Source organism: Dermacentor albipictus, unplaced genomic scaffold, assembly GCF_038994185.2.
Source record: "Dermacentor albipictus isolate Rhodes 1998 colony unplaced genomic scaffold, USDA_Dalb.pri_finalv2 scaffold_13, whole genome shotgun sequence".
Taxonomy (NCBI): Eukaryota; Metazoa; Arthropoda; class Arachnida; order Ixodida; family Ixodidae; genus Dermacentor; species Dermacentor albipictus.
In genome coordinates, this window is record NW_027225567.1 from 9,107,952 (window position 1) to 9,123,607 (window position 15,656).

The 15,656-nt window shown below is 43.3% G+C and overlaps 1 long non-coding RNA gene across 1 annotated transcript; it reads left to right on the forward strand.

Moving 5' to 3' along the window:
• Nucleotides 1–1,413: 1,413 nt before the first annotated feature.
• LOC135915886 (uncharacterized) lies at nt 1,414–14,563 on the forward strand. Its single transcript, XR_010568777.2, has 5 exons — nt 1,414–1,559; nt 2,392–2,434; nt 3,264–3,369; nt 5,083–5,151; nt 12,593–14,563. It is a non-coding gene; the product is annotated as an uncharacterized lncRNA (long non-coding RNA).
• The last annotated feature ends 1,093 nt before the right edge of the window (nt 14,564–15,656 follow it).

Sequence of the window (15,656 nt, forward strand, 5' to 3'; positions counted from 1 at the left end):
TGATTAATTGACTATATGCAAAGATGCAATGAAAAAAATACACATAAAGAAAAATGCAACAGGCTGGTAGCAAGTTGCAGCTAGCTTTTTTGCTAATAGTATTTGGTTATCTTTAAAACCATGTGGAATTTTTGCTGGGACAACTAGTAGTCTTTTCTTTTTCAGAACTGGGGTGCTATGCAGGATGCGTCGAGTTTCTCGTTCACCCGAGTTTTACCCGAGTTTGCTCGAGGGCAGTCAGTGAACGATGATAGCGTAAAACGCGCAAAGGCTGCAGGCAAAAAAATATGTAGACAAAAAGCCGCGTATGACAACATGAGCGCACCCTGCGCGGCACGCTGCTTCTACGTTTCAAGTGCAGACGGCTGCACGACGAAACGCGCCAGCGCCGCGTATCGTTATCAACGCATTATCGCAACTTAGCAATACCGTGACTGTCCCGCTGCCTGTCTGCACACTTGCCGTGAGCCGCTTGCCACGCCTTTCCCGGGCGCGTCAAGGGCGTGCTTCTTCTTTCGAGAACTATCTTTCTATCCTAAATCGAATGCGAACAGGGTACATGCGGCGCATTCTTGCACCTGCGCTTTCGCTCAAACGAATACGTTAAAATACAACAATTAAAATAACAAACATTTTTATTTCTTTAAGTGTTTGTTTTTCGTTTTGAATGCTAGAAATTTCTGATGACAAACGGTGATCGAGCAAATTATTAAATTTTGCACTTCTTGCCGCGAGTGGCGACAGTGAGGCGAAAGCTTAGAAGCGGATACATTGAAGCGGGTCGCACGCACGAGGCAATTCATACGGTCAGAAGTCGCCTAGGGGCGCTACAGTGCTATTGTCAGTGATCACCACTCTTTCTCTATTAGGGGAATGGAAACGCAGCGTCGTGATGCGGCTGTTCATCGCAGGCGCCTTAAGGCCCCCGCTTTACCAACTAAAACCGACGCACTAGTCATAAATACGAGAGCAGCGGCTTTCGCTGTAAAATGGCGGTCCGTACACTGTAAACACAAATGAGCCCATATGGGCGTTTTAACAGTTGATATGCCATTTTTCCCCTCTAGCCTAAAATGAGTACTCCCACGAGAAGTAGTAAAATAAGCTAGAACCATTATTATACCCCCGGCCCCATTTGAAGGGCCATTGCGGTTGTAAAATGGGGGTTTTCAAGGAATAACGGTGGCGTACGGGAAAGTGGGAGTGTTGAAATACACCCATATCTGAGACGAGCCAAATATAGAAAAGAATAACTCAGCCGTGACCAACAAGGCAGGCAGCCGCAGCGACAATTTCAGTAGGATTATTTCTGCAGTCACATTCGAAATATCCCGCGCAATGTGTGTCGGCGCTGTTTTTCTGTTCGGAGTAGCCGCGCCTTGGCGCTGCACACAGGACGCCGAAAGTTGGAACGGTCGGAACTACGCGCGGAGGAGCACAAGCCTTCGGAGCGCGCGCGCGTACGTTGAAAGCCGCAAAGGGGCAGCCATTGTCAGCGGCGGCGCATTCTTCTACCGTGGTTGTTGTTTCTCACAGCATTGAACCCCCAAGACTCCACGGTAAGTGACTTCGAACGATTATTACACGTTCTATGAGTGTGCATATGTTCGAAGTGAAGAGACGCGCTGATATGACTTATTGAAGGTCTCAGTACAACATGGCGCGACAGTTGGCCGTCTAGAACCATCTTGCACGATCTCTGTGTTTCTTCGAGCTTTGTCGTAATCGAGGTGACTTGAGTGTTTAGGGTCAAGCGAGTGTACTTAAGCATTAGAATTTTACATGATGAGGGACTGTGCCGCGTCTTTAATAGGGTGGATGTGAACATTCGACATGCTCCCCGAAGCGCAAGCCACTACCATAATAGTTATGTGCAGTGCAAGGTGAGCTAAGCTTCGCTGCCTAACCGCCGCCTGAAAATGCGGCGGCTCGTTAAGGGTTTACTGCGGTGCGCGCGTGTGAGTGTTTGTACAGCGATCATTTGAGCGAGAACCGGCGGCGCTTCTTTGTGCGCGGTATCTGCTAGCTGGCGCGTACGCGGCGCCAGTCCCCTAGCTCGTGCGATTGTGTGCAGTAGGTCGCTCACTAAGCGCGCATTGTGCAGATTTGCCAGTACGCTCCGTGCTATCGTCTGTGTCTCTTCGCGCCCACGCCGCTGATTGTGCAGGGAGTGTGCGACTGCGGCGTGTAGCATGTAGAGCCTGCGCCCGTCGACTTTGATCTACGGGCGTGAAATGTCGGCGGCGCGTTTGTGGTATTAAAAGCGTGTGGTGAGCTTCCAACGGCACTACGGGTCAACGCCGCATGAACTGCCGGTCAGAGTATAAGAAACGCTTTATAGTTTATAGTTAGCGTACTGCTTGGCGGTAACAGTGTCCTTCTTTGATTCAGATTACTGGATACGCCGTCACTTGAACCTCGGCGGCCGGAGCAGGTGAGTACCAGTGGCGCCGGCGCCTCGGCGGCCAGAAAACGACGCCTGTGCCGTGACGAGATATATCAATTTACGCGATAGAATTGCCGGCGATGGCTCATACGGGCGCGTCGCTCCATGGCTGTGTTCTTTGCTGGAGGCCGCCACTACGCCTGCCGTGCACATACTACGCTACATCTATACAGTCGATGCTTGTGCAGTGTTGTTATTCAACAGCTGGCGCTCTGCACTGGATACCTGGACTTGTTTAATGTTTAATTACTTTGCTGCTGTGCCGTTGGGTATTGGGTACAGATATTGAGTTTTGAATTCTAGGTGCCAAATTCACACAAAAAAGTGGCGCTTTTCAACTCAGGATCATATCACACATCATAGCATCATCCTATATTGCACGAATATTAACAACAAAATTTCTACTGCTGGTGAAAAAAGAAAGGCAGACCGATCAACCTGTATCTGTGAGAAAAATGTGCTTGAAGTCTGCCATCGTCTATTATAAAAAGGTAATGCCTTGGTATTCAATGTCAGTAACACTCATAAGTTATGCATCCTTTTGTGTGAAATAATTTGTCTTAGAAGCCATTCATTGTAAGGGATCAGTAAACATCTCATAGCTTAAGTAGTGCATAAGTGTGAGTTAGGCAAAGGTTTTAGTTTGTAAAGAGCAAAGCAATTAAGGTATAAAATTTTGGCAAGCTTAGTTTAACAATAAGCTGACCAATATACAAAACCTAATGTAGCAGCAGATGCTCTCCAAGATAAACTGGCGACCAGCTTTTTCGTGTTCTATGTGATCATTGTAATGTCAACTTTTTCTCTTTTATTTCAGGACTGTGGTTGCGGCCGTTTCGTTGCCAGCTGTGAGGATGAAGCAGCTTCATAACCGGAGATCAGTCGCCTCCCATCAGTTTCCCTTTTCAGCAATAGAGGTCTTGGTATGCTCTTACCTAGAGTTTACTTTTATTACCCTATATGTTTTAAGTGCAATGGCTAGTTTAGCGGCATCACTTAGAGTGATTGGTGTGACACTTGTTCCATGGGACGTATGCAGGTTATCCCACGTAACTTTAGAAAACTTAAAAAAATATGCATATGCCACCTAGCTGCACAGAACCTAGGTAATGTTGTTTCCTGTCTCTTGGAAATACTTAGATTTTCTGCATTTTGCCTAATTACCTAATTATTCTTAATCAAATAATCAACTCAGATATTATAATTAGATAAAAAGTCTCAATTATAAAATTGTAGTGCAACGTGAACATTTTCCAGTACAGCTTTCTGTGGCTCAATATGTGCTACATAACGTGTTTGTAGGAGCATGAAAAAAGCCTGAGAATCCCGCAGAGTGCCTTGAGTGTGTGTGTGACAGCACCTGTGTTGTGTTCTTCCTTCAGTCCTCGTCTTTTGCGCTGTACAAACATGTCGACCTCAAATGGCCAGTCCCGTGGCAGCTTTGCATGTATTTGAGTGTGTGCCCTGTATAGGCATGTGTGTTCCAGTAAGAAAAAAAAAATACTGAAGGAGCCTAACGTGATGTATTTCAGGACAAGTGTATGATGTAAATTACTATGTGAAAATAAAATAGGAAACCGAAACAAGACTTCACAGTAGAGATATGCAGGTGTGTGCATCAGCATAATGACGAAACCCTCGTGCAAGTTTAGAAAAATATTCATTAAGTTAGTTTCTGTCATTCTTCTCTGTCACATTATTATTGCAAAAATGTGCTCTCTAGTATTGCACCATTAAAAAACACAGTTCAAATACATCATTTGCTGGCACCTTCACATTCATAGCAACATCGAGAGGAATGGTTAAAAATTTGCTTTGCTTCTCTGACCTTCATTTTAGGCCCTTCTCATGTTTGCTGAGCTTCTTAATGTATCATAGACACCCTCCAGTGTTTACAGGCAGCTTGAGCACATTATGCCAGATTGTGGAGAAACTGCAGAGGTCGCAGTGTCTATAGCGGTGCCCGGTATATGCAAGTTTCTTGCATGATGCATTATGCTCAGTACCAATATTGTCAAGACAAAATGGCTAAAGTACATCCTTAAGAGTCTTAAGCGCATTTGGATGACTTTACAGCATGTAGCAAAACAAGAATGGGAACTGAGGTGCTTAATTTTTGTTCATTATTACCATATGGCACCAGCATGCAATGAAGACAAAAGAGGACGAGAAATGAAGTGCACCAAAGGACAACTCTATCCTGATGGGAGCTGCATTCACATCTGCATGATGCATGCAATCTTTGAGTTATAGCAGCAGCTATCCACCTGTTCACTTTGTTGCACATTTGTATTGTTTATGTACTAAGTCTGGCCCTGGAAGTGTTAGGCAGTGCCACTTGTGGCGTTGGTGTGGCATGCAACACATCCTCCTAACCACAGGTGTCATGTATTATGTGAACCTAAGTTCAATTCATGTAATGCACAAAAGTTCCATTTGAAAGGATGTGCCATATTTGTCACCATTGCCATGAGTAGCACTGGCTGACAGTCACAGGGCGAGACGTTAACCTTGCTCAGCTATTATGCAAAACTATTTTACATACAAATGTAGTAATTAGTATACATGCCAAAAGCATCACAGAATAAAATTTTTGATCCGCATCTTACAACGATTGTTATTTTGCTTTACCTCAGGATGCCTTTCTACCGGTGTTGCATCCTGTGACTGACCACTCCAACGATCTCGGCAGAATCGTTACGCAGGTGTGTTCTTTTGCGATTCTCAGTACTGATATTTTGTAGTTTACGTTCGATGTAAATGCACAGATCGAATGAAAAACAGGTTAAAAGATGAACTCACAGGCACTGTGTCCAAACGTTTGTGAGGAAGGAAAATCTTTGTTACAAGTTGTAATTATAGCAACACAAGAGAGTGTGCACATCAAACCACTAGTACCTAGCAAGCCTTATACACAGCATTATACCGTAGAAGCCAAAACATCAGGCGAAAACCTGTACTAAACTAGGGACTGTATTAAAACGTTTTGGAGGCACGAAGTATTTCTTGGGTTACTCGGTCTAATTGCTTGAACTGAACTGACGTGTCCTGCAAAACAGTTTGCATTCGCATTTGATACAATCTGCAGCAAGATCTGAACAAAGGGCTGCAATACTGTAAGGGCTTCCTATTGAAGTAGCAACCAGTCTCCCCAGTGTACTGCAGCCTCAGGAAAATGAAATGTGGTACACTGCACCACATGCACACACAACAAATTTTAATCCATAAGCATCGTTACACTGTGCTTGTGCAGGACTGGGCAACTGGCTGTTTGTTCGTGACCGAAACAACTATCTTTTTCAGTTAGTGTAACAGTCGATAAACATATGGATTTACATGAACATTTTGTCTGCCACACTTTTCATTGTCGTTTTTTTGCGCTCTTGCTTTGATGGCTGGGAGACATTTCAGGCTCGCTGAAGAGACAGGTAGCCCAGTAGCTGCCCTCACAAAGTTGTTATTTGATTATTAAGAGCCAACTTGCTTTGGACAATGCTGAATAACACATCAAAAGGCCCGGGATTATTGACGAGGTTAGAATGACTTTGAAAGAAGTTTATGAGTGTTTTTTAACTCTGATCTGTCTGCTGAGACCAAATCATGTCAGCTTTTAATGAAGCAACGTTCAGGTTGGAAAACTGCAAGGCTATGTGGGTACTCAAACAACATCAATGCTTCAGCTAGCTGAAGTTGCTCCATGACATCAAGGCAGAAGCAAATGACATGGCAAAGGAAAGGTTGGTGGACAAAGGACTCTTGGTGGCAATTATGTAGGTTCAAGGGCTATTGCAGTGAGTAAGAAAATGTGTTCCCGATACAGCGTGAACATAGTGTTAATGCTGAAGAACAAACTGGCACCATCTGCCTAGTCCTACACAAGCACGTGCACAGAAAGGGATGCCTGTTGGCCTTGAGGGCCACCACTAGAGAGATCAGCTGCTATCGCTATGACATAGAATGTGACATCAGATGACTATAGTTCACACCTTTGCTGCAGCTTGCTGGCTGGGCAATTGAAGCCTTGATTGTAAGGTTGAAAAGTTTCAATCTCAAGGTGGCAATTTAGTTGCCAACTCTTACAGCATGGTTCACTACTCAGTGATGCAGTGCTGGACATATTCGACCAAGCCTGGTGCGAGTTCTCATGAGTGCCTATGTTCAAGCTGCCGCTAGATACTTAGTTGATAAAGTCACTGAAAACGAAATATGGTCATCGAAAGAGTCATGAAAACGATGCACGCAAGGTTTGTAGTGTGCTCACTTGGTATGACATTAGTCAAAACACCCTGTGTAGATGTTCCAAAAGGACTTCTTGGGCAAGTTGGTGCTTAGATTTCCTAGGTATACTTTGTGGCGCAAAATACATTTCTTGAAAAGGGATAGAAGAAAGGAAGACAGTGAAGTGCCAAACTACCAACTGTTTAATGACAGCCTGAACAAACGTATAGAAGAAAATACAACTTCCGCTCAAGCGCAGGGAGCCTAGGTGCAACAGAACAGCATGGTCGCGATAACATACTTTGGATGAAGCACATTTGAAGCACAGGGAAAATCAGACATCCACCCGTTCGTAGCAATTGCTACAAAGGAAACCCATACGGATTCCTCGAAAGAAAGGCCTCATAGTTGAAGAAAAATTCGTCCTGGTCCCGGACTCGAACTCGGGACCACCGCCTTTCCGGGGCAGCCGGTCTACCATCTGAGCTAACCAGGATTTTCCCTTTATTCATTACGTCTCTCCACCTTGCGGGTTTCCGCAGAACTACTACGTCAAACTCTTGCCTTTGCTTTGTGTTGTTGACAAATTCGACTTCGCCCTGCCATCTGCTAGCCGCCTGGTTAGCTCAGATGGTAGAGCGGCTGCCCCGGAAAAACGGTGGTCCCGGGTTCGAGTCCCGGACCAGGACAGATTTTTCTTCAACTATGAGGCCTTTCTTTCGAGGAATCCGTATGGGTTTCCTTTGTAGCAATTGCTACGAACGGGTGGATGTCTGATTTTCCCTTTATTCATTACTTCTCTCCACCTTGCGGGTTTCCGCAGAACTACTACGTCAAACTCTTGCCTTTGCTTTGTGTTGTCGACAAATTCGACTTCGCCCTGCCATCTGCTAGCCGCCTGGTTAGCTCAGATGGTAGAGCGGCTGCCCCGGAAAGGCGGTGGTCCCGGGTTCGAGTCCCAGACCAGGACGAATTTTTCTTCAACTATGAGGCCTTTCTTTCGAGGAATCCGTGTGGGTTTCCTTTGTAGCAATTGCTACGAACGGGTGGATGTCTGATTTTCCCTTTATTCATTACTTCTCTCCACCTTGCGGGTTTCCGCAGAACTACTACATGAAACTCTTGCCTTTGCTGTGTGTTGTCGACAAATTCGACTTCGCCCTGCCATCTGCTAGGCGCCTGGTTAGCTCAGATGGTAGAGCGGCTGCCCCGGAAAGGCGGTGGTCGCGGGTTCGAGTCCCGGACCAGGACGAATTTTTCTTCAACTATGAGGCTTTTCTTTCGAGGAATCCGTATGAGTTTCCTTTGTAGCAATTGCTACGAATGGGTGGATGTCTGATTTTCCCTTTATTCAGGAATGAAGCAAATTCACTCTTTGCACTAGCCTATTGCAGAAACAAAATATGACAAACTGAGCTTTTAAGGGGGCCCTCAGAGGGGCCCAGTCCATGTGTGTCTTCATTTCTAGCGCAGCTGAGCACATCTGCAGCCTGCACACCCTGTTCTAGAGGTGATCTGCTGCGTGTGGAAAGACTAGATGTGCTGATATGGCGTGGTATTATGTGCAGTCTTCCCACGTGTTTAGTACTGGGGTTTGCATAATCTGTAGTTTCAGAGATGCATTGAAATGAGAGACAGACATAGCATTCACCTCCACTGCCAGCACTTTTCATGATAGTGTCGTCCCACTGCGTGTGACAGTATCAAAGAGGACAGAGTGGACGAAAAAGCAAGGCTGGGTTTGCTTCATACTACCTATGTGAAGGTATCGGTGACACACCGTAAAACCATATCTTTATTCGCTGACTCTCAAATTCAAAATTTGAAGTCGTACTAAATGGCTTTGTATTACTGAGAGTAAGGGTAAGCTGCAATGGCAGGATTGAAAAGACTAGGAAATCTCTTCAGTTAAAGTTATTTCATAGCATGTACTGTTCCAAACATGTAGAGATAGGGAAATTCATATCAGGCTATCATCATACCTCACAAGAAAGAGATTACACTAAACAGGTTTATTAATTTCCTTAGTGGTGATGCCTCACATTGTTTTTTCCTTGGACCAAAGGGACTGCAAGGTTTTTCCGCCTGCAAATGATCGCATAGTTTTCAAAGATAATTCCCTCCCTGCTTTGTTTGCTCGATTTGACTGTAAGTTACATTACGCATAATGTATATCCCCCTGCAACGCCAGTACAGGCGAAGCAGGTACTAAATGAATAACCACAAAAGGATTTTGGGGCGAGCAAAAATGGCATTTGCAATAAAGATATGCACAGATGTCCCGTCAGTGTTGCTGTCAAACAAGAAATTGTGATATTGAGTGACTGAGCAAAATAACTAAATGTGTGCTTGCCGAACTATAGCTGGCATTTGCACCTTGATTGTGACTTAGCTACCAGAAGAAATTTGTTTTGTCTTGTTCTTTTTCTGTTAAAATGTAGTTTTTTCTTTGTTTACTTTCCTTTGGGTTTTTGTAGCTATATCATGTGCACATGTGACCAATAATGCCGTCTGGAAGTTAGTGGTTGTTGGTATTTCTCACTGCCTGTCGTTGGTTCAGTGTGTACTAAAGTCAAAAGAGCACCGACCGGTATAAACCGGTGTGTTGAATTTGTTTTCTTGTGTTAGTGCGAATTATCTGACTGGTTATGTGTCCAAATAAGCAATTAGATTATGAAAACAAAGTTCATCAGAACATGTCATTCGTTTTACTTATAATTACCTTATTTCAACTGCAGAACCCGCATGTTCAGGCATGTAGATTTAAGTAGAACAAGTCTTTTTGCGATTGTTAGTTCTGAACAGGTGAGAGCAGTGCTAAGGACTCAAAGTGAGTCCACATAGATAAATGGCATGGTGCACTGTGCACGGACCTGATAATTGATGTGTTTTTGCAACAGACAAGCAAATAAATATCTAGTAACACCTTGTCAAAGGCACGAACGCACATAAAGAGGCAGGGGTTGGCCACATACAAATGTGCCTTGGTTGTAGGTTTGTTAACAAGCATGCCACTTTCCTGTAACTTCAGAATACAGGTGCTGCACTGACACATACATCTATTTTTTATTATGCGAAGCATACTAGCCGCACAACCATGCTCTTCCTTGCTGCGCCGCACGTGGCCGCGTAGCTACCATATGACGTCATAACAGCTGCAAAAGCGGAGGCTCAACTCGTGCGCTCGCTTGCGGCCGCGTAGCTACATAGCCGGGTCTCAGCTCGTGCGCTTGCCTGCATGAGTTGTTTGTTCGTCTAGCCAAACCAAATATAGCTAAGCAACAGCAGTTCACCAGGCTAAACAGTGGTTCAACAACTAAAATAAAGGCTAGTATGCTTCGCATCCTGGGCTTAACCTTAGCTAAGCCACAGCCATTTTTTTTGTGGGATTTGGTTAGTTTCGGGGTTAATGGTTGCTGCTTTCGCTAACATGTTGCACTTGTGATATTCGGGACATCATCTGTACTATTTACAGTGTATGTACCCTAATGGTCACACAGTGGTGCTTAATCGTGAACGCTCTCATTCAAATATTGCCTGGTCTACATATGCTTTTCTTCATGCCAAAAAAAATAAGATATACTACGTTTGTGTCAGAAGGAAAGAAACTGAGTGGTGTCTATTATTGCACATAAATCTATGCTTAGTTGCGTTAACATTTTTGCATCATTTCAACAACTTATTTGGTGCATTTCTGTAACATTCACACTCTGGCTGATCCACTTAGGTGTAACGAATAATAAAGGCAGAAAAGTAAAGCATTGCAGTGGATTTAACCTACTGCTGTTGATTCTGTTACCTTTTCGCAGCTTTTCTTTTTGGAAAAGCATATGTACAAAAGCACGTTTTGAGCAAATAGGCTGCTGTTTGCGAGGCTTTGCAAGCATCACTATAACGTGACAAAAGCAGTGTGGCCATTTGGTTATACAAATTATGGTGTATTGGCACCACAAAAAGTAAACGAAGAAAGATATGTACGCATGACACAAGCACCGGATCTCACTTCAAGCTTTAAAATAAGGCAACGTAATATTTAATAACAGGTGGAGACATTATGTGATGGTATCTGTTAAAAGAAATTCTTTATGCAGTGCAACTAATGGATCACTGATACATTTATCATTCTTTTTAAATGTTGCAAACCACAATTACGTTGCATGTTGTCAGGTCATAATATCTCGCTACAACGCAAGTTTTGTGGAACACAGGACCGCGGTCACATTCTTTGCAGCATTTACCATTGTGTGAGGGAGGGTTGTTTCACACAGATGACTCATACTGCCTCAATCTCCCTGATTTCACATTAATAGAGCATCCCATCTGTCCAATGTAGGCACGGCCTTGTGATGGCAGCAGACTACGCAACGCTTGCGGCCTAGCTCACTAGATGCATATTGTGCTTCAAGCCACAACCAACCTCTTCCTTTTTTGGCTTCTGCCTTTTGTTGCAGCACAAAACTCTCCTAACAAGGGCCTGAGAAAAAGGATTTGCGCAACTAAATCAGGCATGACTAGGGAATATAATGAATGAGATGATGAAGTAAAGAAGTGGTTGCAGTTGTTTGGTATGCATTTGGGATTTTCGTGAGTAATTGTGTAGCTGGTCCCTACGGGCAAACATTTTTTTTTGTATGGAACATGTGAAGAGAGATTTGCTGTGATGAGAAAAAAAGACTGAAGCCAGGAAAACAAACTAATTTGTTTGTTGCGTGCAGCACAATTTGCAAGCGTTGCACTGCGCAACGGAGGTTATGTACAGTCTGCCATTCCTATCCAGTCATGCTTGCATTGCATAGACACGCATTGTAATAATTTGAGATTGGGGCTAATGACGTTTGTGTGCAACAACTCTCATCCGCACATTGTGATACACTACAAAATAGAGTGGTTTGTTCCAGTGTTCTTCGAAACTCGTTGCCAGAAATTATGAGCAAATGTACATAACATAATTAAGCTTTGGCAGATTAGCGTGAAAAGGACAAATGCATCAGTCATTCTCAATTAAATTGCACGAAGAATTTGTTTTTGAATTAATAACGTCACTTCGTGTCACTACGTGTTGTATATGTCTGTTTTCTTATTAAAGCCAGAGTTGAGGTTAAGCACTTGTGTCCTGCATGTCTTTGTCTTCGTTTGCTTCTGTGGTGCCATTACACCAGAGTAAATCCATGACAGGAGCTGCCAGTCCATGCAGTTATACTACATTGGGCTTAGTACGGCTGGCAGCCTGAATGTGACGAGTGCGAAGTAGCAGTAGGAACTTCAGAAGGGTAGAATTTTGTGTCAGTTGGTGGCGCATATTATAGTATGGTGAAGCGCTATAGATGAAACAGTGTGAGGCGAGACAGATGGGAAAGTACTACAGAGAACTGTGAAAGTTTACTGGAAAGTTTTGCTGCAGCAGGACAATGCATGCATTATCCTGGTGCAGCAAAATTTGCCAATGTTCGTAGTTGTCAGTAGCACGTCCCCATCTACATTACACTTCACCATACACTAATAGCAGTAACAACAGCAACCAACTGACCCAAGCAATAATCAGTGCCCACAGAATTGCCAAATTGTAGGAGAAATGTTTCAGTGTAACACGTATTGTTAACTGACAAGTAAATGGCACACATATCTGCAAACCGATGATCAAGTGCATTTTTCATGCACATACATTATTTCGTACAACTGCTTCCTGCTTTGGTTTTTTATGGCTTTTAGGAAGTATTCCAAAGTACTTAACTGTTTGTCTGTTCTAATATTAAATCTGTAGTCAACCAGCACTATGTGTCATTACTGTATACGCCCTTACTTCGTCAGTGTTCTTCGCGCTGTTCCTAACTAAATATGAATAACCAAATAACCATTTTTTAAAATTTTTAGGTTATGAAGAGATTACTCTTAATATGTAATTAATTAGAAAAATTTTCTCAATTTTAGGAAGAAGTCCGGCTGGCCCCAAGCCTGGTGTGAAATGAAGAAATGGCACTCCACATCAATTCATGTTTACTTGTCGTCATAACGAGTCAGTTAGCTTAATTTTGGTTCTTCTTATTGAATGCTCAAGAAAGGTACCAACTCTGTCATTCATTGAAAACGAATTTTTGCACTTGGGGACGCAGCCATGCACAAAGCCTTTGAGCTCATTAATATTTTTATTCTTAAAGAAACTGCAGCTCCTGCGTGGAGCAATGGGTTGAATAAGATGAGGGTAAATGAAAAGATGGCGACATTAATTGTCAACAGTTGTCCAACAAAAAAAGTCTCAAGCTGGAGCCAACATCATTGCAAGGGAACCAAATGGCTCCAGCCTGAGACACTCGTTGTTCAACCTGGCAAGTCTCCTTGTCGAAATATTTCCTCTAGCCTGAGACCTATATCCACCCTCGACCAACAATACACCCATACATTTGGCAACCCATGGCAAGGTAACAAATTCACATTCAAAGAAAGAGAATGTAGTGTGCACCCTGGAAGGTAGCATGAACAGTATTTTATTTACTTAATGAAATGCAGGTTTGCTATCCAACTACTTTATTTCGATCCCCATTTTATATCTGGACAGCATGGTTCCTCATAGAGAATATTTATTCAAAGCTCACACGATTTTGCTCCTGTATGTCCGTTAAATCCGTCCTGGTTGCTACACTACCAGCCCTGTCTGCAATTGCATAGCAGTGTTTCGAGTATGCATCCCAATTCAAAAGAATAGTTAGGCATCTACCTCAGAATGTCTGCTACTGCGTTGCAGCTCAAATTCTATATCTAGGTGGTGACTGTGATGCCATGTGCTTTTTAAATAAGACCAATATGCTATCTGAAGTGAAATTAAATGCAATCTCAAATGACCTCAGCGCGGGGAATGACACGATTGGAAACCAATGTGATCAGGAGGATTTGATTTCTGAAAACAAGGCACTTAAACATGAGAAAGCAGTACTAATCTCGTCTAAAGATGCTGTTATTGGGTATGCTAGGGGAGTTACTTGTTCGTGGCTGCATTTGCAGCATGTTACATTGCTGGCTTTATATATTGCACTGGGTACAGTGAAATGTCGCTGCTTGCACAATATTCAACTAAACATGGTAGCCATGCTAAAGTGTCCATGCAGAACACAACTCATCCACTATTAAGGACTGCAGTGGAACCTTCATAAACGAAAATTGCTTTAGCGAAACTGTCGCTTAAACAGGACACCATCCTGATGGTCGGTTGGCTCTCTGCAATGTCTCGCACTAAATAGAATGCCTGGTAAATGGAACCAATTTCCCCGGCCCCTTGAGGCTCCATTTAAAGAGTGCCCACTGTAAAAATATAGGGGGAATCCTGTTCAGAACTTTCGCAAATCTAGTCGTAAACAAAACTGCATTTCAGTGGGAGTGAAATGCAAAAGCACCTGTGTACTTAGGTTTAGGTGCATGTTAAAGAACCCCAGGTTGTCCCAATTAATCCGTGGTTACTCGCTACGGCACGTCTCATAATCAGCAGGTGGGTTCTGGTTTGTAAAATACGGTTTATATTTAATAGCCTGCTCGGAAATACAGCCCAATAACTACACTAAATTATGTAGCTTGTTTGTGTGTTGAGTCCCAATTTCTTAATTTAGTACTTTGACATTTATCATATTTGTGTGCTAGTGCATGCAAAATACCACTGATCAGCCTCATTATACAAGCCACTGTTAATTTAGAATGGCTTAGTCAAGCAACTTAAACTTACAGCACAAACACCTAAGACGGACCACAAAAGGAACATACGACACATCGAGGCTAACAACTTTATTTCTCCGTCGTCGATGCAATATAAACCCTAGACCACACAACCGTGCAGGCACTCAGATTACATTACAGAGATCTGCCAAATTATCACATAAGCAAACGTAGGAAGTCAAATTCAGATGGGTGCAGGGACAAAGATATCTCACTGATGCAATTATCACCTTGCCTTTTTATGTGGGAGGCCTCTATGGTAAGCCGCGCATGCTCATTCTTGCTTTTGCCTAGAATCGACGTTCCGTCAAGTTGTGCCTCACAATTGTTGCAAGAGTTTATATACGCACCAAGGTGCGCTGCTCTATCTACATTTTTGTTTACTTTTTGCGCATGTTCCCTGAGTAGCTCATTGACACAATGCCCTATCTAGCCAAGCTATATCTTACCACATGAGAGTGGAATGGTGTAAACCACGCCGACAGCGCGCGACACGTATGAAGCACTATGCCGAATTTGGCCTCCTCCTCTGCTCTCCGCAGGTGCGTGAGCATAGCTTTAAAAGCTTGTTCGGCGAAGAAAAAGCCAAAGGAACACTATGCCTGCAAGCAACTCCCTTGAGTTGATAGATGACCTTATGTATTTAAGGGACCACGCAGGAAACATGCGCAAAAAAGTAGACAAGAATGTAGTTAGAGGAGTGCACCTTGTTGCGCATGCAAACCCTTACAACATTTGTGAGACACGACTTGATAGGACGTCGATTCTTGGCAAAAGCAAGAATGAGCATGCGCAGCTTGCCTTAGAGGCCTACCACATAAAAAGGCAAGTCGATAATTGCATCAGTGACATATCTTTGTCCCTGCACCCATCTGAATTTGACTTCCTACGTTTGCTTATGCGGTAATTTGGTAGATCTCTGTAATGTAGTCTGTGCGGTTGTGTGGCCTAGGGTTTATATATGCATCGATGACAAAGAAATAAAGAAGTTGTCAGTTAGCGCCAGTGTGTGCCGTATCTGCCTTTTGTTGTCCGTCTTAGGTGTTTGTGCTGTAAGTTTAAGTTCAGAATTATGTACCAACTAGGCCCAAATGGAGTTTTACTGTTAGTCAAGCAAGCTCAATATATAGTCTGTGCAAAAGTGTGGAGTGTCAGTGCAAAGTAACAGTTCAAACACATGGCTATGTAGTTACAGTTCAGTATGAAACGAGATAAGATTTTTTAGCATTTCTTTCATTTGCTAATTTCATTGTGTTAGGACATGCAGAATACTAGTAACTGGCATGCATGCTTA